At 40.0% G+C, this 16,919-nt stretch overlaps 1 protein-coding gene across 4 annotated transcripts in view; it reads left to right on the forward strand.

Annotated features, from left to right (window-relative positions):
* Positions 1-1,899: 1,899 nt before the first annotated feature.
* susd6 (sushi domain containing 6) overlaps positions 1,900-16,919 on the forward strand; it is an 85,159-nt gene continuing 70,139 nt past the window's right edge. For 2 of the 4 annotated variants that reach the window (XM_062968064.1, XM_062968063.1), the window contains exon 1: positions 1,909-2,332. The gene's annotated coding sequence lies outside the window, so the exon portion shown is untranslated. Of the gene's footprint in view, positions 2,333-16,919 lie in introns of all 4 variants that reach the window. The other 2 variants (XM_062968065.1, XM_062968062.1) reach the window with 2 other exon arrangements.

A 16,919-nucleotide genomic window follows, 5' to 3' on the forward strand; every position in this document is an offset into this window, starting at 1 on the left:
TCCTTTCCCAATCTTGAACCAGTCTGTTGTTCAGTAGTCTGTTCTTACTGTTGCTACTTGGATTGTTATTCAGATTCCTCAGGAGACAGACAAGGTGACTTGGTATTCCCATGCCACCAAGAACTTGCCACAGTTTATTATGATCCACACAGTCAAAGGCTTTAGAACAGTCAATAAAACAGAAATATAATTTTTTCCTGAAACTCCCTGCCTTGGAAATAGTGAAAGGTTTAGGAAGTTGCTATTTCCAACACTTGCAGCTTCAAGGTCTAGCTGCCTACTGCCTGAGGGAATCCTTTGTTGGGAGGTGTTAGTTGGCCCAACATGATAGATGGTAATTGTCATGGTTTGCAAAGGCTCTGTGCTGTGTGTGTTAACTGGAAAATGAAGTACATGAAGCCAATTGGCTGAGCCTGTAAAGACCTGGGGATTGATTTGATACTACAGTAGAATCTCACTTATTCAACATTCACTTATCCAATGTTCTGGATTATCCAACGCATTTTTGTAGTCAATGTTTTAATACATCATGATATTTTGGTGCTAAATTCGTAAATACAGTAATTACTATGTAGTATTACTGCATACTGAACTACTTTTTCTGTCAAATTTGTTGTATAACATGATGTTGTGGTGCTTAATTTGTAAAATCATAACCTATTTTGATGTTTAATAGGCTTTTTCTTAATCTCTCCTTATTATCCAACATATTCGCTTATCCAACATTCTGCCGGCCCATTTATGTTAGATAAGTGAGACTCTACTGTATTTGTGTTCTGCTGCAGCAGCACCAGTTTGATCAAGTTTCCAGTGCTGACTGAGTACTGCTGGTGAAGAGAGCAGTGTACTCAGAGGCCTTGCTATTTTGAGGCCTGTTTGCTGTTGAGAAAAGAAGAAGAACCAGGACAGTAATTTTCTCTGAAGCAGATTTGTAGACTGAGAAAGGACTATTTATGACTGTGGACTTCTGTAAGTGATCAGAGGGACCATTGTAAATACGACTGTTTTGATCTCTTGGAATCAGTAACGTTCTAGTGTATTTGTTCTGCAAACCTGAGCGGCATGTTATTGTTCTGCGGGAGACTCTGGATTGCGTTAAGAGCTTCCATTTATTATCAACAATCCGTAACAGTAATTGTATTGATTCTTTTAAAAAAAATAGGCAAGATCTCTCTGCCATTTGTTGTAGAAAGTACTTTTGTGCTGTTGGTTGCACTTTGATGTGTTATGCATGTACAGTAGAGTCTCACTTATCCAACATAAACGGGCCGGCAGAACGTTGGATAAGCGAATAGGAAAAGCCTATTAAACATCAAATTAGGTTATGATTTTACAAATTAATCACCAAAACATCATGTTTAATAACAAATTTGACAGAAAAAGTAGTTCAATACCCAGTAATGCTATGTAGTAATTACTGTATTTACGAATTTAGCACCAAAATATCACAATGTATTGAAAACATTGACTACAAAAATGCGTTGGATAATCCAGAACGCTGGATAAGTGAGTGTTGGATAAGTGAGACTCTACTGTATTTGTTTGCGAGTGGCCTAAGGTGGTTTAAAGCCCTGAGACTCTGAACCCAGTTCCAACATCTCCCCGCCCCCCACGGAGCAAAAGGGGAAGCCCACATTGGGCAGGGCGTGATCCGGAGCTGAAAGCGGGCCCACGCCTCATCCGGTGCGTTTCCTACTTCTCAAAGCCCCGCCTATCGGAGGAGGGAGGGAAGGAGGGGGCGTGTCGGTCCACGTGCGCCTTACTCCAGGAGCCGCGCGGATTGGCTAGCTGTCCAGCGAAGCCCCGCCCCTTCTGATTGGTGTTTTCTCCGTCCTGGTTCCCTCCTCCCTCGCTTCCCTTCCTTGACTCTAGCCTTCGCTTTCCCTTTAAACCTCGGCAGAAGGGGCGGAGCCTCCTTCCTTCCTCCTCCTCTTCTTTTTCGTCGGCAGGCCCGGCGCGTGAGCCGAGCTCGCGCCAGCGGAGGCGGAGCCATCTCTCTCTCTCTTGAGTCTGAGGAGAGTTGAAGGCAGGAAGAAAGGCAAGAGGAGAGGTGGAGAAAGAGGAAGAGACAGGCATAGGGAGAGGCGCTTCCCACCCGTGGGGCCCACGCAGGACTTTCTTTCTTCCTTCCTTTCGGGGCGCCGGGCTTGCTTCGTCCCTCCCTCCCGCGTCGCATGTCGTTGCCTTGGCCGAGCTCTGCTGCAGCGTCGAGGAGCCAAGCAGCAGTAGGCAAGGGCAGGCGGGCCTTGCAGCAGCAGCAACAGCAACAGACGGCGGCAGCGACGACAGGGGAAAAGCCGGGCGCCGGCTCCTACGGCTGTTGCTCTTCTGGGTGAGTCTGAGGAGGAGAGGAGTGTTTGGGGAAGAGGCCTCCCATTTGGCCTCTTTGTTCGCCGACTTCGGGAGGAAGGAGGAGGAGGAGGGAAAGGCGCACCTGTGCTGGAAAGACTGTCTGACATGTACACACACTGTGGCAGACTTGGGCCCTCGCCCTAGGTGTTTTGGACTTCAACTCCCACCATTCCTCACAGCCTCAGGCCCCTTCCTTTCCCCCCTCAGCCGCTTAAGCGGCTGAGGGGGAAAAGGAAGGGGCCTGAGGCTGTGAGGAATGGTGGGAGTTGAAGTCCAAAACACCTAGGGCGAGGGCCCAAGTTTGCCCATAACTGCACTATAGCCTTAATTCGATTTGACACTGCTTTCCTTACCATGGCTCAAGGCATTGCGTCCCCTGGGAGTTGTAGTTCAGCGAGGCACCCGCCCTCTTTGGCAGAGGCTTGTAAATCTACATCTCCCATGGCTTCACATGGTAGTTCAACGTGCACTCATTTGTACAGTTAGGGGAAACTACCCTAAAATATAGCAGAGCACCCAAAAATCAAACAGGATACAGAAGTTCAGCATTAGCCCATTAATAATAATAATAACATTTATTTATATTCCATTTTAATAATAATAAAACTTTGCTTATATCCCGCCACCATCTCCCAGAGCGACTGACAAAACACTCGAGGTGTGACACGAAATACAACAAATTGTGGGACTTCAACTCCCACAATTTCTTGACTCATTATTTTTTTATTTTGTAAAGAAACATAATACATCAAAAGTGGTGGAACAATATATTGATAGGAAAGTGAGGGAGGTGAAAGGGTTCTGAAAATAGGTGAAGAGAGAAAACCGGAGGGGGGGGGAGAAAGAAAGAAAAAAAAGAAAGAAAATAATATAATAAAAAAAGAATTTTGGGTGAATTCCCATCTTGACCTCGGTAGGCTGTTAAGAATTGTTGAAGTCCAAAACACCTGGAGGGCCAACATTTGCCCAGGCCTGGTTTATGCACAGTTCCTTTGTGTCTGCGCCTGCATCTTGCGTGATGTTTGAGCAATGCTGGGTTTTCTGAGAAAAGTTAAGGCTGTAACCAACCGTCTTTTTTCTTCAGGGACTGGGGGAGGATGAGGGGGAATGAAAACATTTGATATCTCCTGTGTCCTGGTACAAGATCCATGTTCTTCAATCGCTGCTTTCTGGATCAGAGATCTGATTTTTATATCTCTGCTTCCTTTTCCAAATAAGTTGGTAAAGCAAGAAGGGATGTGGGGGTGGGGGGGTGGGGAGGAAGAATAAAGCGTCATTACAGATCAAGAGATAGTGAAGGTTACTTTCCTTTCTGAGAAAAAGTTTATGTAAGCAAAGCTAATCTAATCATATATAAAGTGACTCATGTCTTGATCTTGTGTGAACCTCATGTCAGTCTGCCTCTAAGTTGATTTTTCCAATCAACTTAGAGGCAGCAATCGTATTCTTGCTTACCTGAAAGCAAGGTGATTTACTAATAAGTAGGCATGCACAGCCTCACACTTTTCACTTGTACCCTTCCAGTCAAGAAGTTTGACCATCTCACTTTCTAACTCCCCTTCCCTAGTTTGGAAGAGTAGCATGAAGTTATATGTTTAAAATGCTGTCATTTTAAGCGATTCAGTGGTAAATTGCAATTGTTTTGTTCTAAATACTAGCACTTCCTTATTATGCTTCCCTAGTTATTTGTTGTTTAAGACTGGGTTTTTATGACTCAAGATATCTTTGATGTAATATCTCAAGATGTAGTGAATGTAGTTACTTACACAAAATTGGGGACTATTTTAGGACTACATTTCAGTGTACTTCCCAACCTTTCCTGTATTGTTGTTACACAGTGATGATTTCCTTCTTTGGTACATGCATATTTCACCATGGTATGTTTGTGTTTCTCACCGTTTATGTGGTATGTTTCAAAACTTCATACTGAAGGGTTGACTCAGCTCATTCCCCACATATAGCTCTTTGTGTTTATTAAATAAAACTTCAATATCAACTATTGTTATATCTCTTTAAAAACATGTAGCAGTGTTGTGCTGGTCTGTTTGACTGACAGGCCTATAAGCAACAGTCCCATTGTGTTCTTCCCATTCCAGCATAATAAAGGCTTCAGGGGGGTGATGGTGGGGAGCAGACACTAAAAAGGCTTAGAACTAAAATGAGTGCACTCAGCTTAATGAGCAATCGCCCTCAAACTCACTTTTCTTATCCAACCCATTTTACTCACGTGTAGGTATACCCTGCAATAGTCTCCTACCATTTCACAGATCACTCAGGCACTGTCCTGCATTCATTTGAGTTCTTCACCATTTTATATAATGGCTGTCATTTTAGTATGTTTGAGTATCCTTGGATTTTGGTATCTACATCTTTGTGTTTATGTCCTAGAACCAAACCTCCATGGATGAGAAGGTCCCATTATATTTAACTTTGGAGGAAGATGGGGATAATATCTTCCTTTAGTTCATCCCCGATTTGCCCCATCAGCCTAGGTCCACTATCTCTGCAATCAAGCTCAGAGGGGTTGGATATCTGTCATCTAGTCCTCCTCCCTGCAGCCTTCTTATGCCATTAAAGTACTGTGTAGCTATGGGAAAGGAAAGCTACTGCAAGTTCTGAGGTACAACACCAAGAATTACCAGCTGATATGGGACCATACTAAGTTAGGGATACTGGGCATTGTAGTCCAAAAGGTTTTTTTTCCCCAAGTTCTCTCCAGGTTGAGAGGAAAACGGTGACTATTGGGAGAACAATAGACCATGTAACTACTGTATGATGAACTTTACAGAAGGAATTGTGGAGCTCTGCTGAAGAATTGATTAACATGTACTCCCTTGACATGCTTCTGTTTTTAGGAAGTATTTTCTTTGGCTTCTTTGAATTATTTCTCATTTGCTTGAAAAGCTGTCTGCCCTCCTAAAGAAGAAGGAAGCAAAAATATGGAAGTACCTTGATGATGCATATAGTCCTTTGTTGCTTGATATTGCTGCCAGCTAATTTCCCTGTGCTAGCTTTATGTTCCTGTAAACGTTGTTATGCAATAATGCTTCACTTGGCAGGATTTGTTTGTCACTCTTGCTGTGCAGTCTTTTTTTCCAGTGTTGGTTTGTGTAGGACAGTTTTCATTTTGAAAATAAAGAGTAGGCTGGATCCCAACATTCAATGACCTAAATCGTATTATTAGTGCTGATTACAATAAATCCATTGGTTCAGCTGAATTTGCCTATACAGTATGACTCCCCCCCCCCCACTTCTGCAAAAAGTGTTACCTGCTGTTTCACTTCCTCACATCTGAAAAAAAAATGTTCTCTAGGCATTTTCTCTGTTTTCCAGATTCTATATCATGCTTCCACCAGAGATTGTTCTTTTCAATACATTTCACTTTTCCATGATGAGTCCAGGAATGTATCCCTGGCAGATATAGAGGTCATATTTAACAGTTGATTTGGTGAGTCTATTCTAGCTAGGACTGATCAACAGGATGCCACTAGTATATAGACCACATGTAACAAACGCAAGACCCATGGGCTGAATCCTGCCTGCCACGTCATTTTATTTGGCCCGTGAGGCTTTCAGTGCCTCAGCAACATAGTTTCATTTATACAGGTGTATAATTATGCCCAGTCCTTTGAAGGCAACCATAAGGCTGACGTGGCCCTCGGTGATAATGAGTTTGATACCCCTGGTGTAGATGAACCTCTTCTGTCCACACAAAAGGCCCTGGTCCAGTGGAGATTTCTGCTGAAGGAGATGGCAACTTACATTCCCCATGCAATTCAAAAGGGTTGTCTTTCTTCTCTGGAGCAGATTCTCAGGAGTGCAATATTTTGAAAGCGAAGGAGAAATTCAAAAATTTGCTGTCCTTCTCTTTCATTAGAAGAATCCAGTAAACTGCTTCACTGAAGAGATGGTCTTAGGATGCATTTTTTTCAGCTAAAGAAGCAACTGTTTTCTAGTGCAAACTTTCATTTTTCTTAATTTTCTAAATGGTGCTTTCGTGTCTTCTTTACTAAAAAATACACAAGATAGGTATGAAGTGAAAATGCATGCTCAGTGATGAGAAATACTACCAGTTTACAAAAAGAGGGAAAGATCCATGTGTACCCACTTTTAAGCATAGTGTAAGATCAGAACAATTGAGTGAATTACCTTTTCCCAGATATTTAAATATTGAACCCCATTGACACAAATGTAGCCACATTATGTGGAGCAGTTGTGCCTAGTAATCAAGACTAAGGCAAACATGCCTGGGCTAGTCCACTTCTGCACTGCCTTTCAACCTGTGAAAAGCCATTATCTCTAAAATTTCATCATTTTGTGAAGCTCAAGAAGATCTAGCAATTCAAACTTATTCATTCTGTCTTGAACAGAATTAAAGGCAGCATCATTACAGTTTTTAAGGTTAATTTATGCCACAAATTTATGCCAAGCCCTATGAGGAGCGGCTTAAAGAGCTTGGCATGTTTAGCCTGCAGAAGAGAAGGCTGAGAGGAGACATGATAGCCATGTACAAATACGTGAAGGGAAGTCATAGGGAGGAGGGAGCAAGCTTGTTTTCTGCTGCCCTGCAGACTAGGACACGGAACAATGGCTTCAAACTACAGGAAAGGAGATTCCACCTGAACATCAGGAAGAACTTCCTCACTGTGAGGGCTGTTCGACAGTGGAACACTCTCCCCCGGGCTGTGGTGGAGGCTCCTTCCTTGGAGGCTTTTAAGCAGAGGCTGGATGGCCATCTGTCGGGGGTGCTTTGAATGCGATTTCCTGCTTCTTGGCAGGGGGTTGGACTGGATGGCCCATGAGGTCTCTTCCAACTCTACTATTCTATGATTCCATGAAATTGGCCACATGAACAGTAATGTTTTTTGTGCAGCTTTCTAGCTCCAGTTGTTCACAATTTCAGCTTTCACTTAAGCATTTCTACTTGTTTTGATTGAAGAATAGCTACTAACACAAGAATGGTATGCTTTTAAAAGTACAGTACCCAAAAAGGGAGGCTACTGATTGTTTGTATATAGCAGTGCCAGGATACTTGGCTCATACCCCAACATAACATTTTGTGGTCATACTTGGAACACCCTATGGTATTTACCTTATGAGAACGACTGGAAATCCTGTAGTTCTTTCTACGCTGTTCAAGTAATGTCAGAATTCTTGATTTCAAGGACTTTGCTCTTTCAGCCACCAGTTTCACTATAGTTTCTGGGAGGAGTGGAAGGAACATACTATAGAGTCCTCCCACATGACAGGTCTCTTTATCTTACTTGCCCTTTTGGTTTCTATGCCATGAAGATAACATCCATAAAACCTAGTGCACACAGTTGTAACCATGTATTAGACTGCATCACTGTAGATCCAAGCAGGCTACTAGCTTGGTTCTTCCCTTTGCAAGCAATGGCGAATATGAGACAATAGAGTGGAGCAACTAAAACTTACGGAGTCCATTTGCTTCTCTTGAAGAATAAGACACCCTTCTTGTTAAAACTGCTTTACTGCAATATTATTTGGGGAACTTGGCATTTCCTTGTAAATTGCATTGGGGCTTCTTTGGTGGAAAGATTAAAGATAGTGAAGATGTTGTTTCTATTCAAGAGGATCAATAATGGACCAGCAACTTGGCCAAGATTTCTTTTGCAATATACGAAGGTTCTTCAGTTGCTGTCAGAAAATTTAGAAAAGTACTCTTTGAGTTATTGCGACCAAGTTTTATTTGGACTTTCTGTTTGTGATAATGCAAGGAGTACATTCATTATCAAAGAAGTCAAACATTTATGAAGGCAATATTGATGCCAAAATAATAATAATAATAACAACAACAACAACAATCTCGTTCCGTATCCCCCTCCCTCTATATAAGTCAAAGTTTGTATGCATGTATGTATGTTTGCTTGTATTTTCCAAGATGATCCCCACTTCTAGAGAGCACTGTAATGCCTTACAACAACAGATCTGGACCAAAGTTGGTACACAGATCCCTATGATGAACTGAACATACTGGAGAGGTTTTTTTTGGGGGGGGGGGGAGGGGCGGGGATTTACCCTGGATGTTGGGAGTTATGCTTTGCCAACATCCAGAGAGCATTCTAAACCCAGCCTACGATTATCTGGACCAAACTTGACACCCCCCCCCCCCCAGCATGGCCAGGTTTTAATACTAATAGAGTTTGTGGGGATTTGACCTTGAATTCTGGGAAGTTGCAGTTCACCCGCTTTCAAAGAACACTGTGAACCCAACTGACAATCAGGACCAAACTTGGCACACATGCCCAACATGGGCAGCATTGAATACTGATGGGTTTTAGGGAGGAAGGGGTGTGTGACTCATGATTTTGGAAATTGTAGTTCACCTGCAATCAAAGAACACCGTAAACTCAACTGACAATGTATCTGGACCAAACTTGGAACACATACTGAACATTGCCAACTTTGAATACTGGTAGGGTTGGGGGGTGGGGTCGAATTCTTTTTTAAAAATTCTTAATACTAATGTGTGATGTTTCAGCTCTGCTTTTGATGAAATGAGTAAATATGAACATATATATTTGTCAGTCAGGTCAAATATCTATAGGGGATTCTGTTATACCTGTTGATATCACAGATGGGTCATGTTGGTTATCAAATAGACAGCACTTACATCTTACACTGTTTGCTGAACTAGTTTGATATTGATGTGTTCCCACTGGATTCTAGGTTTTGTAGGGATCTATGTGTTGATCCCTGTTTTACGCAAAATAATTCTCTGTCCTTGTCTTCAGGAATTTATTAACTAAAACTTCTTTACTGTGGCAAAAATCCTGTGTGTGATGCATCAAAGGCATGCTAAGCGGTATTTTGCGGTGACTTCTCTGTACAGTTCTGGTTCTGTCCACCCAATATCTGTCTTGATAAAATATTCCAGGCTTTGACTTTAAAAAAAATGCAGAGTGAAATGAAAATCATTTATAACATTCCTATTTTTCTTCATTTGCTTTCATTGCCTGTTCCAAGTACTTCTAAAATGTTAGATAAATACGTTTAAACCTAGACCAGCATCACAAATGATTAAGTATTGCCTACATGCAAAGCCAACCAGAATAAAACATAGCCCAGAATACTTAAAGAGCAATGGTGTATCAGACACAGTGAGAAACTTGTGGCAAATGTCAAAACTAAATTACATTTGTTGGCAGTTCTTGGATGAACTGCCAACAAGTAGATATTTAAAAGTTAAAGCAAAGAATTTGTATGTGTGCTTCTGGTGGCAGGCACCCCAGTAATGTTGAATATTGTATGCGTTCTAGTTCTTCAGTGACATCCCATTCATGAATGTCACTACAGTACTGTTTAATTTCTTCATTACTACATCGAGGGCTGGAAATTTTCCAGACACCCAACAGTTAAGTGGAACCATTAACTTCTTTTCACTTCTCCTGTTAGAGCCGTTACTATTGTCACATTGTGAGAATAGGGGCTGTGGAAAGTCCTGTGCAGACCAAGACTGACATTTAGAAAGAACATTGTGGGGGAGGGACACAGTGGATGCTCCTGCTGTAACAAGTTTTGCATTTAACATGAATTAACATTCATTAGAATTGAAATCACTCCGATGAGAAAAAAGAGTTGTTGAAGAAGGACTGGTTATTTGACAATGACCCTTTGCACTTGTGGATTTTGCTTTTCTTCACACAGCAAGGAGACATCCTTTTGATGTTCAGATCATCCAGTTTTGTATATTAAGTGGTGTCCAAAGTCATGTCACCAGAATATGCACCCCCTTCCCAATTTCAGTTGTCAAAAGAAGCTGACTTATTCTGAATCAGATCATCGGTCAGTCTAGATCAGGCATGTGCAGACTTGGGCCCTCCAGGTGCTTAAGTGGCTGAGGCGATAAAGCAAGGGGCCTGAGGCTGTTAGGAATTGTGGGAGTTGAAGTCCAAAACACCTGGAGGGCCCAAGTTTGTCCATGCCTGGTCTAGACTCTAGAACTGTCAGCTCCAGTATGTTGTTGTGTTTTGTCATCTAAGTATTAACAAGGTCCAATCATGCTTAGTTTCCAAAAATCTGGAATATTGACTGTGTTTAGGGTGGTGTGGGCTATGCCATCACATAACCCAGCTCTCTTGTTCTTTTTTTTTCTCCTCTTCTCTTTTCTCTTTTGTAGGGAGGAGGCAGGAAGCCAAAACTGAGTTATTGTGCAGGATTTTTTTTAATTCCCTTGGAAAATCTTTGCATAAAATATTGGGAACGTTAATTCTTAGGAGAACCTATTATTACAAATTTAATATTTCCTGAAACTAATTTATATCAAGAAATAAAAATGCAGTGTTTAACTTCAGATATTGTTTGCAAGCACAAAGGAGGAGTGAAAGCAGGAAGCGGTTATGAGTATTTGTTCTGTGAGCTTGAAGTTTCAGACAGGATATTTTTACGGAACAGAAAAAACTCAAAATTAATCTAAGGGTGACAACCGACAAACTTTTCCCGTAATAGCGTAATCTTTTTTTTTTTTTTCATCTGTGGTTTTTCTTCTTATGTAATGGTACCTCTTCCATTTTAAAAGAGTATCACTGAAAGAGGGCAGGTGTCAAAGAAAAGCTTGCTTTTCTGTTTGCAATTACAGTAGAGTCTCACTTATCCAACATAAACGGGCTGGCAGAACGTTGGATAAGCGAATATGTTGGATAATAAGGAGGGATTAAGGAAAATCCTATTAAACATCAAATTAGTTTATGATTTTACAAATTAAGCACCAAAACATCATGTTTTACAACAAATTTGACAGAAAAAGTAGTTCATTACGCAGTAATGCTATGTAGTAATTACTGTATTTACGAATTTAGCACCAAAATATCATGATATATTGAAAACATTGACTACAAAAATGCGTTGGATAATCCAGAACGTTGGATAAGCGAGTGTTGGATAAGTGAGACTCTACTGTATTAGTATTACCAGGTCAGTTCACAAAGTCAGAAATGAATTGCTAGGAGCTAGTGGTAATGCTGAATGAGCAGTACACAGAAATGATTGGGTAAAATGTAGGTCCCTAATCCCTAGGGTTATTTTTTCTTAATAATTTACTTCTGAGGTGTGTATGTTTGGAGGGGTCAAAGGTCTCTGCAAAAAATCCAAAAAAGTGTTTTGTTTTGTGAGACTGTTCCCAGAGGTGTGGGGAACATTTTTGAACCCCCTGGTCTAATATATGCCCAGAAGACCTTTTCTGTCTCACTTCAAATGCACTCCTTTTCTGTTGTTAAAAATACTATACCTCCTCTGGGTCAAAAACTGCCCAGGGAGGCCCAAAACCATGGTTTGAAATGTACCCTAGATGGTGTTGGGGCCAAAACATGGTGTTTTTTTTTGTTTTTTTTTTTGGAAGAAGTCAGTGCAGTAGCCTTCCAGGTTCTCCTAGTGACTAATGCAGACTCTTGCTTTTTACGGTTGCCCATCCCAACCTAAAATATGCTATAACATTTGTACAAAAACTGCTTTGGAGCCTTAATACCCCTTGGAACCTTCTTGCAGCAGAGATACTAGATCACAAGGAAGACACCCCCTAAGAACAGCTGTGCATGATTAGATCCATCCTCATGCAAGAAAAGTTAATTTTGTCTTGTGTCGCTTAAAATTACCCTTGAGGAATTAACAGTTTTTTTGGAAAACTGCCAGTGTGCCCTTAAAATCCACATCATGTGTCCCAAGTGGAATGCAGCAGTGTTCTTGGCAATGTTATGCTACTTTGTGGGCTTTCTGATGTATTTTTAAAGTCCTGCCCTATAGCTCGTGAAGTAATAGAAGATGAAGAATTAGTTTTCACCAACAGGTATGCACATATGCTCCAATGCTGACTGTACTTGCTTATCTCACTTACATGCCTAAAGGATAGCATACTGACTATGAAGCATTTTAGTATCTGAAAAACTCTTTTGAAAACTGGAGTCTGATCAGAGGGAAGCAATGTAATGAGAGTACATAAATATACAGGTATTACATTCTTAAAGTCTTCACCTCTGTGTTTGGGCATGGACTTGTAATGTCACTTTATAAATCATATTTTCCATTCACATTATACAGTTCACAGATGGTTTGTGAAGCAAAGTCTCAAAAGAGAGTGCTGTCTTCAGAAGAGATCTGACTTTATTGCCTGCCCTTCTAGCTGGTGAGGAAACCACAGCTAGCATTCTGTGAATAAGTTATGGTAGGATTGTGGAAAGGTGTGGATCCACAGAGCCAAAGCCTTGCTATTTCTGTAGCAGCTGGTATAAATTAATTTTTCTTATTTTGGAAACAACATAGGAGTGAATTTTGAAAAAAACTGAAGGAATAGCTTGAACTGGGGAGAGGCAGATTCCCCCTGGCATGAATTGATCTGCTTGTTTCTCTAACATTGGAAGCCTTCTGGTTAGTAATTCAGAAATGTCAGTTCTTCTCTAGGTCTATGTTTCTGCTGTCACCGAGGTTTTATGAGTGTCAATGGCATTACTGTTTTATCTACAATGTGACTAGGGAAAAAGGAAATGATTCCTTTTAATTTTTTTAAGGAATGTGTCTATTGACACTTAGTCTACCAAAGCTCCTGAATGTATAGCTCTAAAAATAGAGCTCTGCCTGTTACCATCACACTAGCCTGTAGTGTTTTCTGATATTATAAAATCATTTTGGTATAAAACTGTGGCATTCATCTTTACTAGTAGTGGGAAAGGACCTGATTTTTTCCCCCTACTGTTTGAAGAATACTTCATTGAAATTATTTTCAAAAATCTTGCTATGTGTGTAGAGTCAGTGCTGATGTGGTTCTTCAGCTATATTTGGGAACTTAAGCTCTAAGCACTGATATAAATGCTTCCCCCACCTCTGCTTCTGGGTTATTCACTGTGGAGCACAGTCTGAGATAATATAAAGGCCAAGTATCATTTGGAAAGATATTGTTACCAAACATTCAGAAAACTACAGCTGAACCATTGAACTCACAACTAAAGTATTAGTTCAGTGGTGTTGGATTTAGGACAAATGAGGCACATTTTAAAAATCGTGTTGGAAGCAAATTGAGACAAGTTGCTTCTGGTGTGAGAGAATCGGCCGTCAAAGAGACGTTGCCCAGGGATGCCCGGATGTGTTACCATTCTGCTGGGAGGCTTCTCTCATGTCCTCGCATGGGAAGCTAGGGCTGACAGATGGGAACTCACCCTGTCTCATGGATTCAAACCTTCAACCTTCAGGTCAATAGTTCAGCCAGCACAAGGACTTAATCCATTGTGCCACCGCAGCCTTTGCTAGCTAAGTTATGTAGCCTTTTACTTACTTGGACCCTGAAGGAGGGAGGCCAGATAGTCCTACACTGCCTGCTTTGTGGTACACTCCCATAGACTATCAACTCTATCATTATGTCTGGAATCACTCCGAAACAGAACACATTCAAATGTAGAATTGCACCACATAAGCAAAATCCATCTTATTATTATTATTATTATTATTATTATTATTATTATTATTATTGCAAAAAGATGGGCTGTCCTGGCTAACAGGGCTTTGTGCTTAAGTACAGCTGAGCACAATGGAAAATCTGGCACTGATCATAGGGCATTAGCATTGCCCAAGGTGGCATATCTGTATTTTTTTTAAAAATGAGTGAAATATTGAGATTTTGAAGTTGTTAGCCTCAGAGCAGTACTATGTTACCTAATTACAATCAAAGCGCTGTGTATCTGATTTTCAGTCTGGGTTTTTTGTAGCCAGCCTTATGTGTCAGTGCTGAACTTGATATTCATAATAGTAAAATACTACTGGAGACATAAAGGAGCAGTTATGCAAATGAGGTGAAAAGACAAACTGGATACAGAATTGTGATGCCTGCTGCAGCATGTCACCATGAATGATTTTCATGGGATAAAAGTAGCTTCTGCCTTTCCATTTGGCCATAAGGAACAAAACTCTGGCAAACTCAGATTGTCATCTTTCTTCTTGTTAGAACCATTATTCCTCTGACATGTTTTAGGTAGGATTGATAACATGACATGGTTTCTAAGTTCGTGGTGTGGTTGAATGACATAAATCTTGAGGACAGAGAGAAATGAAGGCAAACTGCAGTGAGGAACATTTTAATTACTAGCTTTTCATTTTCAGGTTAGGTCCCTAAAGTGAATCTCTTGGGAGCTAATGGCACAAGATGCATGTAATTGAGCTCTGAAAAGCAGCTTCTAGAACCATCTTTGAGCAAAAAAGTGGCAGGGATGGGATTCCTTAATTCTCTCTTCATTTGCAATTTCACTCCTACGGATAGTCACTCCAACCAGTTTTTTCCCCTTCAAGTGTGATTCTAGCAGAATTTTTGAAAGTATCTTGTAGGGACTACAATTTTCTAAATTTTAAACAATGCTGACTAAGGAATTTTGGGAATTGTAGCCCATAAATACAACTCTTCCAAATGTATATTTATGTACATGCTTCTCCAACAGATATAAGGCAATTAAGCAAGTAGAGAAAATGTCTCAAAGGAGATTTGAGATTCTTCTGTAATAATTTTTGAAATTTGGATAACTGCTGTTTCACTTTTGAACATTGTCAATGTGTACTTTTGGTTTTTCTTGCAGAAAATATAGGGGAACTTCTTTTCTATTATATGTACACAGTGAAGGGAGCAAGTATCTGTATGTTTGGAAATGGGAATATGGATGTAATTTTTTCATACACAGTCAGTTTTCAGATCAGCACCATCTATTATTGCAAACTGGGAAGTGTGACCATGAGAATGTGTGGTATGGACATGAGCATGGGATATTTAGATATGTACTTGAAGTGCCAATGAATGCTGTGACTTGAGGGTAATTTTTGCTGCCAATGAAATTGCCTGGATACATCCAAGAGTGAGGCTACAGTGGTGGTAAACTGAGGACTGTTTTAGGCAGTAATATAAATAGTGAATCTATGAATAACTTGTTCCTCAGTTACTCTGCTGCTACTGCAATATTTGAACCACTGGAACTTGTGGCCATATTTGTGTGCACAAAAGACTCCATCTTGGGAAAAGGAATGTGATCATGGATAATTTGTGGATTGGTGATCCTGAAGCAATGGAGCTACTACCCCAATTGATTGCGCGAATAACTCTAATATAGGTTAAACAGCCTTCCTATAAGTTATTTGGATCAGAACTGTTTTGAATTTCTTATCCTTCTGAAATACCTATCTTTGTATATAATGAGATATCCTGGAGATGAGACTCAAATCTAAACATGAAATTAATGTATGCTTCAAGTACACTTTATACACACAGCCTGAAGGTAAATTAATATGCGATATAAAGTTTTGTGTCCACTGAAACATCAGAAAGCAAAGGTGTCACTATGTCAGCCACCCATGTAGGCAATTTTGTATTTTGGGATTCCTGATAAGGGATGTTCAGCCTATCCCTGAATTGTCTCTGACATCAATCATTAATGGTTATATTTGTTTTAATTCCCATTAAACAGTTTCACTTTAAAAAATCTGTTTTCCTAAAACAATCTTGTAGAAGCACTCATTGTTTTGGTTTTTTTTAATAGAAAAAATAAATATATTAGGCAAAAGCTGGTGTGGAATGTTAACATAATTGGACTTTTTTTTATTAGGATATAGAAAGTTTGAGAGATATTATTATGAGGGCAAAGAGTTGGACGGAGTAAATCCTAAGGAGTTGAACACTTAATTATTTCATTTACAAAAGTATCTCAGGGAGGTTCAATACAGTATTCACCTTGGTTTCCTTATTCTTGAATAATCTGTGTAGTTTTCCTTCTTGTTTTATCTTTATAATGAGCTTAAATACCTCTAGAAAGGTTTCCTAATATGGTTCTGCTGGGAAAGCTAGCTTATGGTGAGGAGGTGGGAAGGCTAAAACAAGCATACTACACTCACTTTTATTTTCAACTTGGCCTCGGCTGACGCCTGGCTACTTCCTGCTTGTAAGCCTGTTGCTAATAATGGAAGAGTGTTGTATTTAATATCAATTAAATGATATATGTTTATATGTTGCAGTCTTCAAATTGGCCTTAGGCAGGAAGTGAGTTTCCTTGGCATAGTAATTATTCTTGATCACAGGAAATAAAGAACATTTTAGGTATAGGGCTGAATTACCTTTTCATTTGTCAACCAAACTTTACAGAGTGTTGGTACCAGTGAATTAAAGTCCTAAAATCAAAGTGTTCAAATGTTAGCATCTTAATATTACCTTCTGCATTTATATTTGGAAACTATTCTTATCCTGCTTGGCTTTTCTGTATCTTAATTATGAGGTATAGTAACAGATTAGCTGGATATACGTGGGAAGGAATGCTGCATGCTGAAAATTTCCACTTGTAGTCTATATAGTGTTGAGAGCCCAAGCAATTACACCTCTTTCTGAAAGGGAGCTATGCAATTCTGAAAACTATGGTATCAAGCAGGAAGTACAGTCTGTATATGGTTGGAGATCATAATGAAAGATTAAATTGGCATGTGTGCATCCATCTCATATATATTTTAAAATCACATTATTTTTATGTCTGTAAATTGTCATCTGTAAGTGTAGCAAAAAACTATGAGAAAGTGATGAACTTTAATTATAGAACAAA

This window comes from Anolis carolinensis, chromosome 1 (assembly GCF_035594765.1).
Source record: "Anolis carolinensis isolate JA03-04 chromosome 1, rAnoCar3.1.pri, whole genome shotgun sequence".
Classification (NCBI taxonomy): Eukaryota; Metazoa; Chordata; class Lepidosauria; order Squamata; family Dactyloidae; genus Anolis; species Anolis carolinensis.